Source organism: Triticum urartu, chromosome 7 (assembly GCF_003073215.2).
Source record: "Triticum urartu cultivar G1812 chromosome 7, Tu2.1, whole genome shotgun sequence".
Taxonomy (NCBI): Eukaryota; Viridiplantae; Streptophyta; class Magnoliopsida; order Poales; family Poaceae; genus Triticum; species Triticum urartu.
The window spans coordinates 680,160,071-680,177,669 of NC_053028.1; positions in this window are offsets into that span (position 1 = coordinate 680,160,071).

The window sequence follows — 17,599 nt, forward strand, 5'->3', positions numbered from 1 at the left end:
CTTACGTGAGACTGGTTCCACCGACTGACATGCACTAGATGCATAAGGTGGCTAGCGGGTGTCTGTCTCTCCTACTTTAGTCGGTTCGGATTCGATGAAAAGGGTCCTTATGAAGGGTAAATAGCAATTGGCATATCACGTTGTGGTTTTGCGTAGGTAAGAAACGTTCTTGCTAGAAACCCATAGCAGCCACGTAAAACATGCAAACAACAACTAGAAGACGACTAACTTGGTAACGCCAGGGTTTTCCCAGTCACGACGTTGTAAAACGACGGCCAGTGAATTGTAATACGACTCACTATAGGGCGAATTCGAGCTCGGTACCCGGGGATCATGTTCTTGTAATAGATGATCATGGAGCCCCAAGATGGAGATCAAAGGAGCTATATGATATTGGCCATATCATGTCACTATTATTTGATTGCATGTGATGTTTGTCATGTTTATACATCTTATTTGCTTAGAACGACGGTAGTAAATAAGATGATCCCTTACAACAATTTCAAGAAGTGTTCTCCCCTAAATGTGCACCATTGCTACAGTTCGTCGTTTCGAAGCACGCCGTGATGATCGGGTGTGATAGATCCTTACGTTCACATACAACGGGTGTAAGACAGTTTTACACAGCAAAACACTTAGGGTTAACTTGACGAGCCTAGCATGTACAGACATGGCCTCGGAACACAAAAGACCGAAAGGTCGAGCATGAGTCGTATAGAAGATATGATCAACATGAAGATGTTCACCGACGTTAACTAGTCCGTCTCACGTGATGATCGGACACGGGCTAGTTGACTCGGATCATGTAATCACTTAGATGACTAGAGGGATGTCTATCTGAGTGGGAGTTCATAAGATGAACTTAATTATCCTGAACATAGTCAAAAGGATTTTGCAAATTATGTCATAGCTCGCGCTTTAGTTCTACTGTTTAGTTATGTTCCTAGAGAAAAATTAGTTGAAAGTTGATAGTAGCAATTATGCGGACTAGGTCCGTAAACTGAGGATTGTCCTCATTGCTTCTTAGAAGGCTTATGTCCTTAATGCACCGCTCAGTGTGCTGAACCTCGAACGTTGTTTGTGGATGTTGCGAACATCTGACATACACATTTTGATAACTACGTGATAGTTCAGTTAAACGGTTTAGAGTTGACGCACCAAAGACATTTTGAAACGTCGCGAGACATATGAGATGTTTCGAGGGCTGGAATTGGGATTTCAGGCTTGTGCCCACGTCAAGAGGTATGAGACCTCCGACGATTTTCTTAGCCTGCAAACTAAGGAGAGAAGCTCAATTGTTGAGCTTGTGCTCAGATTGTCTGAGTACAACAATCATTTGAATCGAGTGGGAGTTGATCTCCCAGATAAGATAGTGATGTTTCTCCGAAGTCATTACCACCAAGCTGCTAGAGCTTCGTGATGAACTATAATATATCAGGGACATATATGATGATCCTTGAGATATTCGCGATGTTTGACACCACAAAAGTAGAAATCAAGAAGGAGCATCAATCGTTGATGGTTGGTGAAACCACTAGTTTCAAGAAGGGCAAGGGAACAAAGGGATACTTCATGAAATGGCAATTCAGCTGCTGCTCTAGTGAAGAAACCCAAGGTTGAACCCAAACCCGAGACTGAGTGCTTCTGTAATAAGGGGAACAGCCACTGGAGCAGAATTACCCTAGATACTTGGTAGATGAGAAGGCTGGCAAGGTCGATAGAAGTATATTGGATATACATTGTGTTGATGTGTACTTTACTAGTACTCCTAGTAGCACCAGGGTATTAGATACCGGTTCAGTTGCTAAGTGTTAGTAACTCGAAATAAAAGCTACGGAATAAACGGAGACTAGCTAAAGGTGAGCTGACGACATGTGTTGGAAGTGTTTCCAAGGTTGATATGATCAAGCATCGCACGCTCCCTCTACCATCGAGTTTGGTGTTTGCGTTGAGCATAGACATGATTGGATTATGTCTATCGCAATACGGTTATTCATTTAAGGAGAATAATGGTTACTCTGTTTATTTGAATAATACCTTCAATGGTCTTACACCTAAAATGAATGGTTTATAGAATCTCGATCGTAGTGATACACATGTTCATGCCAAAAGATAGTAATGATAGTACCACCTACTTGTGGCACTGCCACGTAAGTCATATCGGTATAAAACGCATGAAGAAGCTCCATGTTGATGGATCTTTGGGCTCACTCATTTTGAAAAGTTTGAGGCATGCGAACCATGTCTATTGGTGTATATGCATGAAGAAACTCCATGCAAATGGACCGTTTGAACTCACTTGATTTTGGAATCACTTGAGACATGCAAATCATACCACATGGGCAAGATGACTGAAAGCCTCGTTTTTCAGTAAAATGGAACTAGAAAGCAACTTGTTGGAAGTAATACATTTTGATGTGTGCAGTCCAATGAGTGCTGAGGCATGTAGTGGATATCCTTATGTTTTTACTTCACAGATAATTTGAGTAGATGTTGAGTATATTTACTTGATGAATCACGAGTCTGAATTATTGAAAGGTTCAAGTAATTTCAGGGTGAAGTTGAAAGATCGTCGTAACAAGAGGATAAAAGATCTATGCTATGATCATAGAGATGAATATCTGAATTACGAGTTTGGCACAGAATTAAGACATTGTGGAAATTGTTTCACAGCTGATACAACCTGGAACACCATAGTGTGATGGTGTGTCCGAACATCATAACTGCACCCTATTGGATATGATGCATACCATGATGTCTCTTATCGAATTACCACGATAATTTATGGGTTAGGCATTAGAGACAACCACATTCACTTTAATTAGGGCACCACGTAATTCCGTTGAGACGACACCGTATGAACTATGGTTTAGAGAAACCTAAGCTGTCATTTCTTAGAAGTTTGGGGCTGCGACGCTTATGTGAAAAAGTTTCAGGCTGATAAGCTCGAACCCAAAGCGGATAAATGCATCTTCATAGGACACCCAAAACAGTTGGGTATACCTCCTGTCTCAGATCCGAAAGCAATAAGGGATTGTTTCAAGAATCGGGTCCTTTCTCGAGGAAAAGTTTCTCTCGAAAGAATTGAGTGGGAGGATGGTGGAGACTTGATGAGGTTATTAAACCGATACTTCAACTAGTGTATAGCAGGGCACAAAGAGTTGTTCCTGTGGCACCTACACCAATTGAAGTGGAAGCTTATGATATTGATCATGAGACTTCGGATCAAGTCACTCCCAAACCTCGTAGGATGACAAGGATGCGTACTACTTCAGAGTGGTACGTAATCCTGTCTTGGAAGTCATGTTGCTAGACAACAATGAACCTACGAGCTATGGAGAAGCGATGGTGGGCCCGGATTCCGATAAATGGCTCGAGGCCATAAAATCCGAGATAGGATCCATGTATGAAAACAAAGTGTAGACTTTGGCAAAACGATTCAATGGTCGTAAGGCTGTTGAGTACAGATGGATTTTAAAAGGAAGACGGACAATGATGGTAAATGTCACCATTAAGAAAGCTCGACTTGTCGTTAAGATGTTTTCCGACAAGTTCAAGGAGTTGACTACGATGAGACTTTCTCACTCGTAGCGATGCTAAGAGCCTGTTGGAATTATATTAGCGATTACTGCATTATTTATGAAATCTTGCAGATAGGATGTCAAAACATTGTTTCCTCGACGATTTTCTTGAGGAAAGGTTGTATGTGATATAACCGGAAGGTTTTGTCAATCCTGAAAGGTGCTAATAAGTATGCAAAGCTCCAGCAATCCTTCTAAGGACCGGACTAAGCATCTCGGAGTTGGGAATGTATGCTTTGATGAGATGATCAAAGATTTTGGGTGTATACAAAGTTTATGAGAAACTTGTATTTCCAAAGAAGTGAGTGGGAGCACTATAGAATTTCTGATGAGTATATGTTGTTGACATATTGTTGATCAGAAATGACGTAGAATTTCTGGAAAGCATATAGGGTTATTTGAAAAAGTGTTTTTCAATGGAAAGCTTGGATTAAGCTACTTGAACATTGAGCATCAAGATCTATAAGGATAGATCAAAACGCTTAATGGTACTTTCAAATGAGCACATACCTTGACATGATCTTGAAGGTGTTCAAGATGGATCAGTCAAAGAAGGAGTTCTTGCCTGAGTTGTAAGGTACGAAGTTAAGACTTAAAGCTCGACCACGGCAAAATAGAGAGAAAGGACGAAGGTCGTCCCCTATGCTTAAGACATAGGCTCTACAGTATGCTATGCTGTGTACCGCACCTGAAGTGTGCCTTGCCATGAGTCAGTCAAGGGGTACAAGAGTGATCCAAGAATGGATCACAAGACAGCGGTCAAAGTTATCCTTAGTAACTAGTGGACTAAGGAATTTTCTCGATTATGGAGGTGGTAAAAGAGTTCGACGTAAAGAGTTACGTCGATGCAAGCTTAACACCTATCCGGATAGCTCTGAGTAGAGATACCGGATACATATAATGGAGCAACAATTTAGAATAGCTCCAAGTAGAACAGTTATTTGGATTAGCTCCAAATAGAACGTGGTAGCTACATCTAGGAGATGACATAGAGATTTGTAAAGCACACACGGATCTGAAAGGTTCAGACCTGTTGACTAAAACCTCTCTCACAAGCAACATGATCAAACCTAGAACTCATTGAGTGTTAATCACATAGTGATGTGAACTAGACTACTGACTCTAGTAAACTCTTGGGTGTTATTCACATGGCGATGTGACCTGTGAATGTTAATCACATGGCGATGTGAACTAGATTATTGACTCTAGTGCAAGTGGGAGACTGTTGGAAATATGCCCTAGAGGCAATAATAAATTGGTTATTATTATATTTCCTTGTTCATGATAATCATTTATTATCCATGCTATAATTGTATTGATAGGAAACTCAGATACATGTGTGGATACATAGACAACACCATGTCCCTAGTAAGCCTCTAGTTGACTAGCTCGTTGATCAATAGATGGTTACAGTTTCCTGACCATGGACATTGAATGTCGTTGATAACGGGATCACATCATTAGGAGAATGATGTGATGGACAAGACCCAATCCTAAGCCTAGCACAAAGATCGTATAGTTCGTATGCTAAAGCTTTTCTAATGTCAAGTATCATTTCCTTAGACCATGAGATTGTGCAACTCCCGGGTACCGTAGGAATGCTTTGGGTGTATCAAACATCACAACGTAACTAGGTGACTATAAAGGTGCATTACAGGTATCTCCGAAAGTATCTGTTGGGTTGGCACGAATCGAGACTGGGATTTGTCACTCCGTGTAGCGGAGAGGTATCTCTGGGCCCACTCGGTAGGACATCATCAAATGCGCAATGTGACCAAGGAGTTGATCACGGGATGATGTGTTACGGAACGAGTAAAGAGACTTATGGTAACGAGATTGAACAAGGTATCGGGATACCGACGATCGAATCTCGGGCAAGTACAATACCGCTCGACAAAGGGAATTGTATAGGGGATTGATTAAGTCCTTGACATCATGGTTCATCCGATGAGATCATCGTGGAACATGTGGGAGCCATCATGGGTATCCAGATCCCGCTGTTGGTTATTGACCGGAGAACGTCTCGGTCATGTCTGCATGTCTCCCGAACCCGTAGGGTCTACACACTTAAGGTTCGATGACGCTAGGGTTATAAAGGAAGCTTGTATGTGGTTACCGAATGTTGTTCGGAGTCTCGGATAAGATCCCAGACGTCACGAGGAGTTCCGGAATGGTCCGGAGGTAAAGATTTATATATAGGAAGTCCTGTTTCGGCCATCGGGACAAGTTTCGGGGTCATCAGTATTGTACCGGGACCACCGGAAGGGTCCCGGGGGCCCATCGGGTGGGGCCACCTACCCCGGGGGCCACATGGGCTGTAGGGGGTGCGCCTTGGCCTACATGGGCCAAGGGCACCAGCCCCAAGAGGCCCATGCGCCTGGGGAAACCCTAAAGGAAGAGTCCCAGCAGGGGAAGGCACCTCCTAGGTGCCTTGGGGGGGAGGACTCCTCCCCTGGCCGCAGCCCCCTTGGAGATTGGATCTCCTAGGGGCTGGCGCACCCCCCCTTGGGATCCCTATATATAGTGGGGTAGGAGGGCCTCTCAAACACACCTTTTGCCTTTGGTGCAGCCCATCCCTCTCTCCCAAGTTCTTCTCCTCTTCTGCGGTGCTTGGCGAAGCCCTGCAGGATTGCCACGCTCCTCCATCACCACCACGCTGTTGTGCTGCTGCTGGATGGAGTCTTCCTCAACCTCTCCCTCTCTCCTTGCTGGATCAAGTCATGGGAGACGTCACCGGGCTGTACGTGTGTTGAACGCGGAGGTGCTGTCCGTTCGGCACTTGGTCATCGGTGATTTGAATCACGGCGAGTACGACTCCATCAACCCCGTTCACTTGAACGCTTCCGCTTAGCGATCTACAAGGGTATGTAGATGCACTCTCCTTCCCCTCGTTGCTAGTTTCTCCATAGATAGATCTTGGTGACACGTAGGAAAATTTAGAATTTCTGCTACGTTCCCCAACACCTTCTCCCTTATTGGAAAATAGTTCATCACAGAAATCTGTTCCTGTGACTACTACACCAATTAGTGAGGAAGCTAATGATGATGATCATGTAACTTCAGATCAAGTTACTACCGAAACTCGTAGGTAAACCAGAGTGAGATCCACACCAGAGTGGTACGGTAATCCAGTTCTGGAAGTCATGTTACTAGACCATGACGAACTTGCGAACTATGAGGAAGCGATGATGAGCCCAGATTCCGCGAAATGGTTTAAGGCCATGAAATCTGATATATGATCCATGTATGAGAACAAAGTATGGACTTTGATGGATTTGCCCGATGATCGGCAAGCCATAGAAAATAAATGGATCTTCAAGAGGAAGGCGGACGCTGATAGTAGTGTTACTATCTACAAAGCTAGAATTGTCGCAAAAGGTTTTCAACAAGTTCAAGGTGTTGACTACGATGAGATTTTCTCACTCGTATCTATGCTTAAGTCTGTCCAAATCATGTTAGCAATTGTCGCATTTTATGAAATCTGGCAGATGGATAAACAAAAGTGCATTCCTTAATGGATTTATTAAAGAAGAGTTGTATATGATGCAACCAGAAGGTTTTGTCAATCCTAAAGATGCTAACAAAATATGCAAGCTCCAGCGATCCATCTATGGACTGGTGCAAGCATCTCGGAGTCAGAATATACGCTTTGATAAGTTGATCAAAGGATATAGTTTTATACAGACTTGCGGTGAAGCCTGTATTTACAAGAAAGTGAGTGGGTGCACTACAACATTTCTGATAAGTATATGTGATTGACATATTGTTGATCGGAAATAATGTAGAATTATTCTGCAAAGCATAAAGGAGTGTTTGAAAGGAGTTTTTCAAAGAAAGACCTCGGTAAAGCTGCTTACATATTGAGTATCAAGATCTATAGAGATAGATCAAGACGCTTGATAAGTTTTTCAATGAGCACATACCTTGACAAGATTTTGAAGTAGTTCAAAATGGAACAGTCAAAGAAAATGTTTCTTGCCTGTGTTACAAGGTGTGAAGTTGAGTAAGACTCAAATCCCGACCACGGCAGAAGATAGAAAGAGAATGAAAGTCATTCCCTATGCCTTAGTCATAGGTTCTATAAAGTATGACATGATGTGTACCAGATCTATTGTATACCCTACACTCTGTTAAGCAAGGGAGTACAATAATGATCTAAGAGTAGATCACTGGACATTGGTCAAAATTATCCTTAGTGGAATAAGGAAATATTTCTCGATTATGGAGGTGACAAAATGTTCGTCGTAAAAAGTTACGTCGATGCAAGTTTTGACACTAATCTAGATGAATCTAAGTCTCGATCTAGATACATATTGAAAGTGGGAGCAATTAGCTAGAGTAGCTCCGTGCAGAGCATTGTTGACATAAATATTTGCAAAATACTTACGTATCTGAATATAACAGACCCAGTGACTAAAATTATCTCACAAGCAAAATATGATCACACCTTAGTACTCTTTGGGTGTTAATCACATAGCGATGTGAACTAGATTACTGACTCTAGTAAACCCTTTGGGTGTTGGTCACATATCGATGTGGACTATGGGTGTTAATCACATGGTGATATGAACTATTGCTATTAAATCACATGGCGATGTGAACTAGATTATTAACTCTAGTGCAAGTGGGAGACTGAAGGAAATATGCCCTAGAGGCAATAATAAAGTTAGTATTTATTTCCCTATATCATGATAAATGTTTATTATTCATGCTAGAATTGTATTAACCGGAAACATGATACATGTGTGAATACATAGACAAACAGAGTGTCACTAGTATGCCTCTACTTGACTAGCTCGTTAATCAAAGATGGTTATGTTTCCTAACCATGAAAAAAGAGTTGTTATTTGATTAACGAGGTCACATCATTAGTTGAATGATCTGATTGACATGACCCATTCCATTAGCTTAGCACCCGATCGTTTAGTATGTTGCTATTGCTTTCTTCATGACTTATACATGTTCCTATGACTATGAGATTATGCAACTCCCGTTTGCCGGAGGAACACTTTGGGTGCTACCAAACGTCACAACGTAACTGGGTGATTATAAAGGAGCATTACAGGTGTCTCCAAAGGTACATGTTGGGTTGGCGTATTTCGAGATTAGGATTTGTCACTCCGATTGTCGGAGAGGTATCTCTGGGCCCTCTCGGTAATGCACATCACATAAGCCTTGCAAGCATTACAACTAATATGTTAGTTGTGAGATGATGTATTACGGAACGAGTAAAGAGACTTGCCGGTAACGAGATTGAACTAGGTATTGGATACCGATGATCGAATCTCGGGCAAGTAACATACCGATGACAAAGGGAACAACGTATGTTGTTATGCGGTCTGACCGATAAAGATCTTCGTAGAATATGTAGGAGCCAATATGGGCATCCAGGTCCCGCTATTGGTTATTGACCAGAGATTTGTCTCAGTCATGTCTACATTGTTCTCGAACCGTAGGGTCCGCACGCTTAAAGTTACGATGACAGTTATTATGAGTTTTATGCATTTTGATGTACCGAAGTTTGTTCGGAGTCCCGGATGAGATCACGGACATGACGAGGAGTCTCGAAATGGTCGAGACATAAAGATTGATATATTGGATGACTATATTCGGACACCGGAAGCGTTCCGGGGTAGTTTCGAATAAAACCGGAGCACCGGGGGGTTACCGGAACCCTCCGAGAGGTTAATGGGCCTCATGGGCCTAATGTGGAGAAGAGGAAGGGGCTGCCAGGGCAGGCCGCGTGCCCCTTCTCCCCCTAGCTTGAATTGGACAAGGAGGGAGGGGCGGCGCCCCCCCTTTCCTTCTCTCCCTCCACCTCTCCTAGTTGGACAAGGAACGGGAGGGGAGTCCTACTCCCGGTAGGAGTAGGACTCCTCCTGCGCCCTCCTCTAGGCCGGCCACACCCCCCCCCCCCCTTGGATCCTTTATATACGGGGGCAGGGGGGCACCCTAGAACACACAAGTTGATCCACGTGATTGTTCCTTAGCCATGTGCGGTGCCCCCTGCCACCATATTCCACCTCGGTCATATCGTTGTAGTGCTTAGGCGAAGCCCTGCGTCGGTAGAACATCATCATCGTCACCACGCCGTCGTGCTGACGGAACTCATCCCTGAAGCTTTGCTGGATCGGAGCCCGGGGAGCGTCATCGAGCTGTACGTGTGCCAAGAACTCGGAGGTGTCGGAGTAACGGTGCTTGGATCGGTCGGATCGGAAAGAAGACGTACGACTACTTCCTCTACGTCGTGTCAACGCTTCCGTTGCGATCTACAAGGGTACGTAGATCATACTCTCCCCTCTCGTTGCTATGCATCACCATGATCTTGCGTGTGCGTAGGAAATTTTTTGAAATTACTACGTTCCCCAACACTCCAAGGCGCCTCCATCGACAAGGGGCACCGCACTATTATGAGTGCGGTGGTCCAAAAGGTTCAGTCCGCCAAGAGCGGACTGACTGAAGCTTGTACAAGCCTTTTAACAGGCTTTGAGGTAAGTAAAGAATGTGTAAATAACATTACCGCATAGACAGTAGCCTCTGATGCTCTGTTTGGCGTTCGGGAAGAAAAGCCGAATAGAGGATCAAATAAAATTCGCAGGAGTCTAACAAAAATAAGTCAATATGCGTGTGCAGGCTTCCCTGCTGGCATCTGCCGCACTGACTGCGGAAGTGGACGTGCTAAAGCAGGACCTCGAGTGGTCCGAGCAAGAGCTCGGACGTGCCAAGAAGCAGCTCGAGGACAGTGAAGGTAAAAAATACCTTGTATAGATGTGTATAAAAAGGTGCAATTGCGAAAAATGACAGGAGTATCGTGGCTATTGTAGGGGCCACGTCTGAGGTGGCGACCCTGAAGCAAGCGCTACTCGAGGTCGAGAAGAGGTCGGCCGCGGAGCGCACTGAGCGAAAAAAGTATGAGGCCGAGGTTGGCAAGGTGCAGCAAGAGCTTCAGGCTCTCATGGAAAAACATGAGAGTTTGGAGCGTGACTCAAGGACACGAGCGTCCGAGCTCGTGGCGGCTACTAAAAGTGCCAAGTCTGCCAAGGCCGAGAAGACCCTCCGGGAGTTGGATGAGGTGAAGAAGATAGCGGCGGGTAAGGCATTCTTTATGCAAAGTAAACACATAAGCGTGAGTTACTTGTTACTTACCCGAATCCGGAGTTCTCCAGGCACGTTCGCAGATCTTCCCCGGAGTATATCTGATGCCGCCGCATTCTATCGAGCCGAGGAGGGCAGCTCGACGGAGAAGGTGTTCTGGTCTCAGTACGCTGAGGCCGGACACCCCGTGCCCCTGAGCGACCAGTTGAAGCAACTGGTCGAGCTCCACAAGGCGGCCGAACAGGACATGAAGGGCCTCATAGTTCAGCTATGGCCTGGAGAGGCTCAGCCTGGGAGCTATTTCGGGCTGATGCGACGGCTGGTGGAGGCCTGTCCAAGGCTCAAAGTCATCAAGCGCTCCATCTGCATTGAAGGTGCCCGTAGGGCCCTTGCCCGTGCGAAGGTGCACTGGGGCAAGCTGGATGCTGAGAAGCTTGTGAAGGACGGGCCACCGCCGGGGAAAGAGCATCGCAAGCCCGAAAATTATTATAAGGATGTTCTGAAGGGGGCCCGCCTTGTGGCGGATGAATGTTCTATGGATGTAATTTTTGAATAAAACTCGCTCGTTTTGTCCTGTGCGCTGAAAACTTGTTCATATGCGCTTAGGCAATGCTGTTTGAATTTAAAATATTACCTTCTGTACGGCTGTTTATCAATTCTGAGAGATGGCAAGTCGTCGGCTTCTGCCCCCGGGCCGCTAGTGCTGGGGTGTTCGGGGATAAACCTGAGGGCTCTTTTTCCCATGTTTGGGTCCTTCGAGGGAGGCGCTCAGCCCAACGAACAAGGAAATCGGACTATAATGCGTGAACACTCTCACTTAGCCATAAAATTCTATAATTTTAAATTTCGGCGAAACCCCTGGTATTCAGAAGACCGAGTTCGGGGCGCTATCCACGCCTTGGCCGGACAGAACCGGCTCCTCGCCCTAAGCGGCATAAGTCTTTAAGGAGTCGAAAAGACCCCTCAAACAGCGACCAGCTCTCGCCTCATCATGACGGTTAGTTTTAGCTTTCTCCACTGAGGTGCTCAACCCAGCTCAACCGAGGCACAATCGCAGTGGTTCTCCTAGTGCTACCTTAGCCGATATAGCGGAACGTAAGGCACCAAAACATAGGAGCCGGGCAAACCCAACTGTCGACCCAAGACATGATTCGGAGCCGATGCATATAATGCTATAAGTTCGGGGTGCCGTACTTGTTAAAGTGTTCGGACTTCTCACACCATGTTGAGGGGTATTGAAGCCCCTGGCGTATTTTGGCCGTACCAAAGTGTACGGGTGCAACATGTCGTTAAGGAACATATATAAATATAAAAAAAGAGTAATGCAAAAATAGAAAAAAGCTATGCATTGTTTATTAAAAAGAGTTGCGATCAAAGCAGAACGATACAAATAATGCGATAAGCAAAAGGTTGGACTATGTAACATGTCCGCTCCATGGGCAAGCTATGGAATAATATGCGAAACAGGTATACTGCTCGTGATAGAGACCACCTGGGAGTTCCATAATGCGGCGTGGCTTGTCTGCTTCCCTGGTTCTTGCATCGTTTGTGCAGCAATTGAACTGCCGAACAGGCCTTCCGAAGAGTGGAGTCCCGAAAGTAAGAGAAAATTAAAAAATCGGCAGCCCCTGGTATGGTTGAAGCCGTGTTTTGGGCGTGCCGTGATGGTGCCCCTCCCCCTGTGCCCATGGTATCTCTAGAGCGTAGTTATGTACGTGAAGTACTGACGTCGCCTTTTTGCGAGGGTTGGGGTTGGGGCCGCATCGCTACGCCTGCTCGGATTGTGCCAGGCGGTCTTGTTGTAGGTTACTCCGGGCGCGCTTGACGGTGTCCGGTCGTTTAGTGGCCAGACTAGAGAAATGCCTGGAGAGGCTGCGTTGTACTTCCGCTGCAAGGGCCGCCATGTGCTCGTCCATTCGGATGGAGCGTTCGGTGTTTCCATTGACCGTAATTACTCCTCAAGGGCCTGGCATCTTGAGCTTAAGGTATGCGTAATGCGGTACCGCATTGAACTTAGCGAATGTGGTTCGCCCGAGCAGTGCGTGATAACCACTGCGAAACGGGACTATGTCGAAGATTAACTCCTCGCTTCGGAAATTATCCGAAGATCCGAAGACCACTTCAAGTGTGACTGAGCATGTACAGTTGGCCTCTACACCTGGTATTACGCCTTTAAAGGTCGTTTTGGTGGGCTTAATCCTCGAGGGATCTATGCCCATTTTCCGCACTGTATCCTGGTTAAGCAGGTTCAGGCTGCTGCCGCCGTCCATAAGGACTATAGTGAGATGAAATCCGTCAATAATTGGGTCTAGAACCAATGCGGCGAAGCCACCGTGACGGGTGCTAGTGGGGTGGTCCCTTCGATCAAAGGTGATTGGGCAGGAGGACCATGGGTTGAACTTTGGGGCGACTGGCTCTATCGTGTATACGTCCCTTAACGCGCGCTTCCGCTCCCTCTTAGGGATGTGGGTTGCGTATATCATGTTCACCATCCGCACTTGTGGGGGAAAACCCTTCTGTCCCTTGTTGTTCGGCGGCCGGGGCTCCTCGTCGTCATCGCTATGCAGCCCCTTGTCTTCGTTTTCGGCGTTTAACTTGCCTGCCTGCTTGAACACCCAACAATCCCTGTTGGTGTGATTGGCCGGCTTTTCAGGGGTGCCATGTATCTGGCATAAGCGGTCGAGTATTCGGTCCAAACTGGACGGCCCCCTAGGATTCCTTTTGAATGGCTTTTTCCGCTGACCGGATTTAGAGCCTCTGAATCCGGCATTAACTGTCGTATCATCTGCATTGTCGCCGTTAATGCGGCGCTTCTGTTTGTTGCGACGCGACCTGCCACTACTGTCCCTGGTGTCCGAATTACCAGGGTTCATGGTTATATTGTTGCTACGAGCAAGCCAGCTGTCTTCTCCCGCGCAAAAGCGGGTCATGAGTGTCGTGAGTGCTGCCATAGATTTCGGCTTTTCCTGTCCAAGGTGCCGGGCCAGCCACTCGTCACAGATATTGTGCTTGAAGGCTGCTAGGGCCTCGGCGTCCGGACAGTCGACTATTTAATTTTTCTTTGTTAGGAACCGTGTCCAGAATTGCCTGGCCGATTCATCTGGCTGCTGAATTACGTGACTTAGGTCATCGGCGTCTGGGGGTCGCACATAAGTGCCCTGGAAATTGTCGAGGAATGAGGCTTCCAGGTCCTCCCAACAACTGATTGATCCTGTTGGAAAGCTGTTAAGCCAATGCCGAGCTGGTCCTTTAAGCTTGAGTGGGAGGTATTTAATGGCGTGGAAATCATCGCCGCGGGCCATGTGGATATTAAGGAGATAATCCTCAATCCATACCGCAGGATCTGTTGTGCCATCATATGATTCGATGTTTACGGTTTGAAACCCTCAGAGATTTGATGATCCATTATTTCGTCTGTGAAGCAGAGTGGGTGTGCGGCGCCTCTGTACTGGGCTATATCATGACGTAGCCCCAATGAGCTTTGTCTACTGTGTTCGGCCCTGCCGAATTTGTGGCCGGCGTGACGGATGCCGTCTCGAGCCGTGGGGCGCCCACGCGATCCGTAGATCGATCTTGTTTGTCTAGGCTTGTCCTCCAACATGTCTCGTAAGTCCGGCGCATAGTCCCGTGCCTTGGTACGGGATGCGGCTTGAGTGGAGGGCCGAGAGGCCTCTCTGTCGCGGCCACGAGGTGGCCGGTCGGCCGCATCAAGTGCTTCCTCCTCTAATTGGGGTAGCAACATGCGCTTTGGGTAGCTCTTGGAGAGGCGTTCGAGTTTATGCTCTTCGGCCGCAAGGACTTCAGTCCATCTGTCGACTAGCAAATCTTGATCAGCTCTAAGCTGTTGCTATTTTTTCTTGAGGCTTCTTGCCGTGGCCATAAGCCTACGTTGAAAACGCTCTTGCTCGACGGGATCCTCTGGCACGACGAATTCGTTGTCGTCGAGGCTTGCCTCATCTTCGGAGGGAGGCATATAATTATCGTCCTCGACCTCTCTGTCTGCCGCTCTCTCATGAGTGCTGGTTTCTCCATCCTCCTGTGCTAAATCTTACTGGAGGGGGTTTTCTTCGGCGCTTTCCGGAGTATTATTATCTCCCGTGCTGGAATCACCGTGTTTGTTTTGGCGTGATTTTGAGTGGCGCCGCTGACGTCGACGCTTAGGCTGTTTCTTGGAGGGGTCATCCTCCGCTGTTCCATCGCCATCTCCCTCTTTTGGGGTGTCCACCATGTATATGTCATACGATGAGGTGGCTTTCCAGGGCCTAGTAGGCGCTGGTTCTTCATCATCTCCTTCATCGGCGTCCATACCGTCGATGTCTTCGGAGTCGAAGTCGAGCATGTCGGTTAAGTCGTCGACAGTGGCTACAAAGTGGGTGGTGGGTGGGTTTTGAATTTCTTCATCGTCCGAATCCCAACCTTGCTGGCCATAGTCCGGCCAGGGCTCTCCTGATAAAGAGAGAGACTTCAGTGACTTCAGAATATCGCCAAAAGGTGAGTGCTGAAAAATGTCCACGACAGTAAACTCCATGATCGGTGCCCAATCGGATTCGATTGGCCAGGGCGCGGAGGGTTTGGAGTCCGGAAAGGAGTCCGGCTCCTTGGAATCACGAGTCTCACGGAGTGCGGGGCTGGTGTTCGGCTCAATCACCGTTGGGATCGCAGTCCCCGAGGCAGCGTCCAACTGCCCATCCTCGATTGGCGCAGTTGGCTCCGAATTAAGGATCAGAGCCGATGCGGGTGCGGCCTCCAGGGCACTGTTCGGCGGCAGAGCTAGATCATGCTCGTCGGGACAGTGCGGCGCGCTCGTCAGTGGCTCGAATCCGTCGAGGATCAAGTCCCCGCGGATGTCGGCCGTGTAGTTTAAACTTCCAAATCTGACCTGACGGCCAGGAGCGTAGCTTTCGATCTGCTCCAGGTGGCCAAGTAAATTGGCCCGCAGTGCGAAGCCGCCGAAGACGAAGATTTGTCCGGGGAGGAAGGTCTCACCCTGGACTACATCGCTATCGATGATCGTAGGAGCCATCGAGCCTGACGACGACGACACAGAGGAACTCTCAATGAAAGCACCAATGTCGGTGTCAAAACCGGCGGATCTTGGGTAGGGGGTCCCGAACTGTGCGTCTAGACTGGATGGTAACAGGAGGCAAGGGGCACGAAGTTTTACCCAGGTTCGGGCCCTCTCGATGGAGGTAAAACCCTACGTCATGCTTGATTAATATTGATGATATGGGTAGTACAAGAGTAGATCTACCACGAGATCGAGGAGGCTAAACCCTAGAAGCTAGCCTATGGTATGATTGTTGATGTGTCTGTTGTCCTACGGACTAAAACCCTTCGGTTTATATAGACACCGAATAGGGTTAGGGTTACATAGAGTCGGTTACAATGGTAGGAGATCCAAATATCTGCATCGCCAAGCTTGCATTCCACGCCAAGGAAAGTCCCTTCCGGACACGGGACGGAGTCTTCAATCTTGTATCTTCATAGTCCAGGAGTCCAGCTGAAGGTATAGTTCGGCCATCCGGACACCCCCTAATCCAGGACTCCCTCACACAAACCCGATTATGCACACAGACAGTTGGGGGATCATAGTAAGCTCATCATAAATTCTAAAATAGTATTTCTTTAATATAATGCAAACTACATTTTACCTCTTCCATATTGACTAATCTTTTAAATTTAATGCCATACAGTGGATATATGGCCCCAGAATATCTATATAGGGATGAAATCTCGGCGCAATCAGATATATATATATATATATATATATATATATATATATATATATATATATATATATATATAGTTTAGGCCTACTCATAATTGAGATCACCACAGGAGAGAAGAATTGTCCTGAAAACAACCAACCGTCCGTAAGAAATTTTATTGATAATGTAAGAGGAAATATTATCTAATTGTTCGACTACGGAAACTGAAGCTTATATATATCCTGCTTCCATTTCTGCATGTAGGTACAAAAAAATTGGACAACGGATTACATAACATCCAAGTACTCAATATTAACCGCATATGGCCTCCACCAAGTTAAACAATGCATCAAAATTGGGCTGGAGTGTGTTACCATCGATCGGAAAGGCAGACCCACTATAGAAAAAATTATTGACACGCTCAAAGGAATAAACTGAATTGCAAACAAGGTATGAATGACACACAGGCTCTACTTACATGAAAATAATTTCATGGAAAGGTATAAAAGGAGTTTAATTTCAGTTTTCCTTTCAAAGGTTAATCACTTGTAAAAAATGCGTCCTTTTAGTTTCTCGTTGGTGCTTTTGAACAGTAAATATTCAACTGGCGTCCCCTCAAAAAAAATCAACTGGTGAAATTACACTCATATTCATGTATATATGTATATTTATTTCTTTTGATATATATTTATAAATTCAAAATTTTCTGCCATAATTTTTTTGAAGTTAGTTTTATTTTGGTTTTACTCTGTACTCTTTAACATTCATTAGAAAATGAAGTTTTAGTTTTGCTTCGGTACACCTCCCTAAAAGTTTTGTGGGTGGGCTCTCATGCAAGAGTCAGTCTCAACGCATGCTCCAAGGTAAAAAAAACATTAAATGTTAAATGAGAAGAAAAAAGAAGAGAGAAATAAAAGGAAAACACTAATCTACACATAGCCAATTCTATTATATGTGTAATTAAGAAGGCTGGTTTTTGATGACATGACAATTTTATTTAGCCAGCTAACGGCTCTGCTATTATCCTTACCCTAATATGGCATTCTAACAAGCATGACCTTATCTGTTTGTTAGTTTAAGCTATATAAGATCTGCAAATTAAAGATGTGATTTTGCGACTCTTGTAGCGAATGACAGGATGGAGATACATTGCAACGTTCAACTAAATGCAAACTTAACTTAATTCAGAGTTCTACTCGGCATTCCACCCCACCC